Source organism: Podarcis erhardii (assembly GCF_964252035.2).
Source record: "Podarcis erhardii genome assembly, chromosome: 3".
Lineage (NCBI taxonomy): Eukaryota > Metazoa > Chordata > Lepidosauria > Squamata > Lacertidae > Podarcis > Podarcis erhardii.
In genome coordinates, this window is record NC_138507.1 from 118,910,757 (window position 1) to 118,917,679 (window position 6,923).

A 6,923-nucleotide genomic window follows, 5' to 3' on the forward strand; every position below is an offset into this window, starting at 1 on the left:
GCAGGTTGCTACGACCTTTTTTAGCCCTCTGGTGATTGGCAGGAGGAAAAGAGAAGGAACTTGGGAGGGCAGGTGGACCTCACTAGGGGGCATCTGGAGGGGGAGAGAGGGAGAGAGGTGTGTGGTAATGTTAGGTCCCCAATGATGGTGACGTAGGGCAGAAGAGGAGGAACTGGGGAGGTAGCAGGTGGAAGGGGCTGGGGGTAAAGGGTGCATTTGCAGTGCTGTGGATGAGCAAGATGAAGCACTGGGATGAAAGAAAGGGGTTGTGGGTCAGGGGGACGGAGATTCTGGAGGGTAGTCATGTCTGTGGTAAGTGGCTGAGGGAGGTTGAAAGGAAAGACTGGAATGGAAGGAGAGTGTTTATGACATTTTTAGGCAATGCTTAGCTATATGGACTCAATATGAGGTAGCTTCCTATCTTCTAAAACACACACCATACCTCTGGAATCCTTTGGAAAAACATGGCAGTTCTCAAACACCCAGAGATGGAAACCCTCCCATAGTAACTAGATATATTTCAGAAGTCATTGCTGGAAAGGATATTGGAGGCAGCCTGGTCCAACCTTAAGCTCAGGGAAGAATCTCCAGCACAGGTTGGAACTGCAGCATCCTTAAGAGAAAACTATTCAGCCTCTGCTTATACCTCTTGGGCTTGCCGATAAGATCGGTGGTTCAAATCCCCGTGACGAGGTGAGCTCCCGTTACTCTGCCCTAGCTCTTGCCAACCTAGCAGCTCAAAAGCAAACCAGTGCAAGTAGATAAATAGGTACCGCGGCGGCAAGAAGGTAAATGGAGTTTCTGTGCTCTCTGGTTTCTGTTACAGTCTTCCGTTGCACCAATAGCAGTTTAGTTATGCTGGCCACATGACCTGGAAAGCTGTCTGTGGGCAAACACTGGCTCCCTTGGCCTGAAAGCGAGATGAGCGCCTCAACCCCATAGTCACCTTTGACTGGACCTAACCGTCCAGAGGTCTTTTACCTTTTACCTATACCTCTAGTAGAGAAGACCTCCCACATCAGACTGATCCACTGTCAACACAAAACCTCCTTGCATGTAGAATACTAGCTTTCAGAAAGGAAGGCTACAGAATGATGGGAACTGCAGCCACATTGGCTACTCCAGGTTTTGGATGTCTTGAAAAACACTAAAGCATTCTGCAGCAGCCAATTATCTGTTTTTCTCTTTGGCCTGATGGTATCCCAATCTCTGGATTAATTTGTAGTTTGAAACCCCCTTTGCTTCATCTTCAAAGTGCCTAATGTACACTATGAGCCTATTCATTTTTTCAGTTTGTGTTTTAAATCTCCAAACTTTTTTGTTGTTCCTACACTGTACATTCCTGCTCTATTGCTTGTTTTAAATACTTCTATTTAAAAATGAAAAAAACCTCCACATTGTCCTAAGATAGGTAGGCATTTTTTGTTTCGTAAGAATGAGGAAATGCTGAGAGAGGAAAGAGGCAACTTGAAACGGTCCTTAACGTTTGTGGTCTGTAGCTGGGATGCTGTCTTTGTGGAAACTGCTCTGACTGACAGACTGTAGCAATACCTTTCCAACGGCCTTTGATTTCGGCAAGATTCCCTTCAACCGCTCCCGGTGTCACAACGTCCCAAGGATCCTACAAATATCGGAAGCTCCGTCTTGCCCTGGAAACCTTTGAGACTTGGCCTTGCCTGTAAGACTGCATCCAGCTTCCCCACATTGGTCCATCCCAGCTGAGTCATGAAGATCCTCCAGTTGTGCCTGGCAGTTCTCTCTTTGCTGCTCCTGTCTTCCTCAGGTAAGGGAGAGGGACACTTGTCAGCCAATGGGAAGGGTAAGAGGAATCAAGACGTTGTTCTGTGGCCCTGCAAAGGGAACAAGCGTTTCCATCTAACTTTTATACCATAGAAGGAAACTGCCTTGGTCCTTCCATCAGAAATGGGTTTCCCCAGAAGCTGCACCCTGCACCATGCGCTGCAACTCCCATTGCACACTTGCGCAGAACTGTAGCAGCTTCTGCTCTGTTTTGAGATTTCTAAACCATTAAGCAGCTTGCAAATGCTTTTAAATAAATAAAATAAATAAAAATAGCTAGTGATGTTTCTTTAGTGGACACTGACAGCCAGAAGATACTTGCTTGAACTAGCACTGGTGGCCTTCTAGCTAAATTTCAGGCAGAGGCATGGCCCAGTCAGTGGTCTACCTGGCTCAATACAGTCTACACAGACTGGCAGTGGCTCTCTGGGGTGCTAGGCAAGAGTCTATCCAAACCCTCCTTGGAGATGATGAGTTGATGCTTGGCTGTTCCACCGAAGAGGGAAAATACATGCTCTCTGCTGCCCCAGAGGGCAGGACTATTTGGATCAAGTGATACATAGGTTTCAGTTGAACATTAGAAAAACCTTTTTAATGGTAAGAGCAGCTGTGGTGGGCTCTTGCTCACTGAAAAGCCCTCTGTTGGGGGACACTCACATTCTGGATTCTCTGCATTGTTCACAGGGTGGAGTAGATGACCCAATCAATGCCCTCCATCTTCTCCTATAAACCAATAGGAAACTCACTTGGAATCCTGGTTTCCATGTGGGCAAAACAACGTCATCCTTGCACAAAAGGGATGCTTGGGGGAGGACCTCAAACACAGCAGATATTCAAAAAATCTTAAGGGTGAGGGACTCAGGAAACCTTCTCCCACCCAAAAAATTAGCCCAGAGACTAATGAGGCCCATTGTTTATTTGTGGGGGTGGGGACTGGAGAGGAGGGTGCATGGAATGGTGTACCATGGATGAGGGCATGGGCAGCTGAGACCATGAAAAGGAGCACTCTGAACTATAAACACTTTGTTGAAGGTCCCATTTTTGATGAAGTGATTCTAAAGCAGGAATGGGGAGCAACTTCAGCTAATGGCTGAGAGGTCCTGGGAGTGGAATGCCCCAACATCCAGAGAGTCCTGGAATCCCCCATTCCTGAACTTGTGTCTCCCTTTCTTCCTCTTTTGAATTTCCTCTCCTCTTTCAGGTGTACAGTAACCTATTTTTCTTCCTCTGTGTAGGATCTGCCCAGCTAATACCAGGGAATGGTCAGCAATGCAGACTCAATGGTGGTGTTTGCAGATTTAGAAGGTGTCGCTCACCCTACGTTCAGTTGGGGAAATGTGGATGGCTGAGGAGATGTTGCGTAAGGTAACTTCAGCTTACCAGACAAGAGATCAAATGAGCAGCCAGAATATAAGTGTCATCAAAGTTTTTTTGATTCTTGCTAGACTTAACCAGACGTTTCTTTAGATGTCTGATGGCCCATTAAAAAGACTTTCCCCAGGGCAACTTCCAAATGGCAAAAAAATTCTATACATAAAGGGATAAAATATTAAAAGTGGTTCGTAGTACAAGTGCTGCCTCTGGCCACGATCCTATATAGCTCCATAGATCCAGCCCATTTGCAAAGCCAAGATAATGCCATATATAAAAATAATACAAACATTTAAAAACAATTCCCCAGATAAAAAAACAGTTAAAAGATTGTGGAGGCCCGTCTATTGGAGGAAATGTCTCCCTGTCCCACTGACCTCAATCTTCCAACCCCACCTGCCCAATTTCTTATCTGCAACCAGTGCGAGGTCCTGGCATAGTTTATTGAGTTTATACCTCTAGGAAATCTTGGAAATAACATCCTAAAACTTCCCCTTCTACTTTTTCTTTTAGGCCTATGATCCTAATTCTATTTTACCTACTCACAATGCCCATATAGCGGGACGCGGGTGGCGCTGTCGGTTAAACCACAGAGCCTAGGATTTGCCAATCAGAAGGTCGGCAGTTTGAATCCCCGCAGCGGGGTGAGCTCCCCCCCGCAGCGGGGTGAGCTCCCGTTGCTCGGTCCCTGCTCCAGCCAACCTAGCAGTTTGAAAGCACATCAAAGTGCAAGTAGATAAATAGGTACGACTCCGGTGGGAAGGTAAATGGCGTTTCCGTGCGCTCAGGTTCACCAGAAGCGGCTTAGTCATGTTGGCCACATGACCCGGAAGCTATATGCCGGATCCCTCGGCCAATAAAGCGAGATGAGCCCCGCAACCCCAGAGTCAGGTTTACCCTTCACCTTTAATTCCCTTATCTTCAATTTTCCACTTCCCATTCAGTTCTGTTTTGCTATTGTGCCAAGTTGAGGTGGGACCTCTGCTGCACTATATAAATGACCGCTCCCCACATCAAAACGGGGGGGGGGTGCCTTTTGCGCGGTTGCACACAGTCTCCCCCCCCAATCCCATGTGGTAGTAGAGCCTGGATATGCCCCCCCATAGGCTGGACGCCTGGAGGTAGCTGCCTACCTCTGCCAGTTACCCAATCCCTCCGGGGGGGGGCATTCCCAGGCGAGAGTTGGCCAGGTAAGGGGAGGGATCGACCAGCCCACACAACAGTGGGCGGAATTTACCTGGGAGTTCTCAGTCGGCTTCAGAGCTTCTCCCACCCTGCCCTCCCTTACTTAAGCCTTCTTTTGCAGGTTAACCTTTTCTTCAAAAGTATGCAGGCGCTGCTATGTTATGGTCACTGTTGAAGGGCCAGAAAGGAACTTTCCAGCATTGGCAGGTTTTGCCTTCCCCGTGGCAAAACGTCACAACTTTGGCCGTTTCAGGCCTAGAGTGGAATCCTTTAGTCTATCTTCCCTAAATGGGGGAGGGGGGCTGAAGCGATGACCCACACCCCCTTGCAGCAGTGATCCCAGGGCTCCCCGTTAAAGGGGTTGTTTTGAGGGGAGGCATTGGCAATAAGCCGAGAGGTTGTCATTGCTCTCCCCTGTGATGGTGGCAAAATGGGGGGCGGGCTCTCTGCTTGAACAGATGTTCTCCAGAGCCAGCCCAATCCCCACATATTCTGGATAACCCTAATATTCCCCAGATCCTCAGCCGGAGACTGGGAGGGATAAACGCCCAATACCTAAGCCAAGGTCTTCCTACATCTGAAGTTTTCATAAAGTTGTGGCCAAATTTTAATCCCATAACACGTAGTCTTGAGTCATTGTTCCACGCAAGTGTTGCCCAGGTTCGGGGGGTCTCCACCTGTCTGCGCAATAGATGCCTAAAACCAATACAATATCTTCTTGTCTCAAAGTTCGTTGGCTTCACTTTCAGTAAAGTTAAAGGTAAAGGGAACCCTGACCATTAGATCCAGTTGTGGCCGACTCTGGGGTTGTGGCTCTCATCTCGCTTTATTGGCCGAGGGAGCCAATTGGCCAGCATGACAAAGCCGCTTCTGGCGAACCTGAGCAGCGCACGGAAACGCCGTTTACCTTCCCACTGGAGTGGTACCTATTTATCTACTTGCACTTTAACATGCTTTCGAACTGCTAGGTTGGCAGGAACAGGGACCGAGCAACGGGAGCTCACCCCGTTGCAGGGATTCGAACCGCCAACCTTCTGTTCAGCAAGCCCTAGGCTCTGTGCTTTAACCCACAGCGCTACCCGCGTCCCATTTCCTTTCAGTACTTTCCTTTAATTGTTTTGGCTCATTGATTCCCCGTACCATCAGTTCATATTCTGCTGAGTGCTTCGCCTTTTCTCTCTTTTTGATTTCGACATCTGTTTCTAGGTGAAATGGGAGTAACTCTGGTATTTTTCTTTTCCAGATTTATCGGGAAGAAATGATTGCTGTCTGCTTACCCAGTATCCTTTGAAAAAATGGGAGATGTTCCCTCACCTTGAGATCCACTGGATCCTGCTTAATCCCTTGCTGGAGATGCCTTCTGCTTATTTCCCAAAGCATCCAGATAAAAATTAATAAATGAAGACTTCAGAAAAATTCCATCAATTGTATGAGCTTGTTCCTTGCAATAAAAGCAAAATAAAAGACTCCATCCCCTCTGTTTCCTATTTTCAGGTATGAGTGCTGTTGCTTTTGAAGCCAAAATGGCATATTTCACCTATGGGGAGGAATCCCCCCAAAACAGCTCCAAGAGAAGGACGGAATGACAAGGTGGAGGAGAAAGGAGGTGGGAATGGGAATTAAGGAGAAGCAATTTTACTCAGTTCACTTTTATAGGCAATCCAACCTTATTTGCACTTTCTGAAGCAACAGATGAACTGAAACAGAATGTGAATACTCTGTGCTCTGAATTTTTCAGTGCACTTCTCCAACCACACAACTTGGGGTAAATACGTACAATTGGGGAAATTGTGCCTAAGTATGCATATATTAATGAAAACAAAAATGCAGTATATCGGGAAATATTTCTATATTGGGGAATATTTATTTGCAGAATAAATAAATGATACATGCAAAATCCCAGAAAATTGGAAACTGAGCCTGGTAGCCCCCATCTATAAGAAGGGAGACCCCCAAGACCCCTCAAACTATCGCCCCATAAGTCTCCTGGACATTGTGTATAAACTCTATACTCGCCACCTGCTAAACAAACTGGTTGACTGGGCTGACCATTCTAACTTGCTTAATCCGGAACAGGCAGGGTTTAGAAAGGGCCATAGCACAATAGGCCACTGTTTGGTATTACAGACAATGATAGATAAGTACACAAAGACACATAAGCAAACTTTTTGTGGCTTTTGTAGATCTCACATCCGCCTTTGACTCAATCTGTAGGGACAAATTATGGCAAAAACTATATGACACAGATATTGATAGACGACTTCTCAAAATACTTAGAGAGTTACATACAGACACCACAGTTAAAATCAGGACTGGGATGTCAGGCAACTATACTGACCCTCTGCCACTGGGGAAAGGGGTTAAACAGGGCTGTTTGTTAGCACCGTTCCTCTTTAATTTCTATATAAACGACATTGTCCAACATATGGCAAAGTATAAGTCATCAGCTCCTGCCCTGGAAGGCAAACACCTGAATATACTGCTATATGCTGATGACATGGCGGTCATGGCACTCACTCGAAGGGGTCTACTCAGCATGCTGGAGGGGCTCGCAGCTTATTGTTCCC

General features: G+C 46.8%; 1 long non-coding RNA gene across 1 annotated transcript; it reads left to right on the forward strand.

The window, feature by feature from the left end:
• Positions 1-610: 610 nt before the first annotated feature.
• On the forward strand, positions 611-5,820 carry LOC309338113. Its single transcript, XR_014154721.1, has 3 exons — positions 611-1,783; positions 3,036-3,165; positions 5,600-5,820. It is a non-coding gene; the product is annotated as an uncharacterized lncRNA (long non-coding RNA).
• Positions 5,821-6,923: the final 1,103 nt, after the last annotated feature.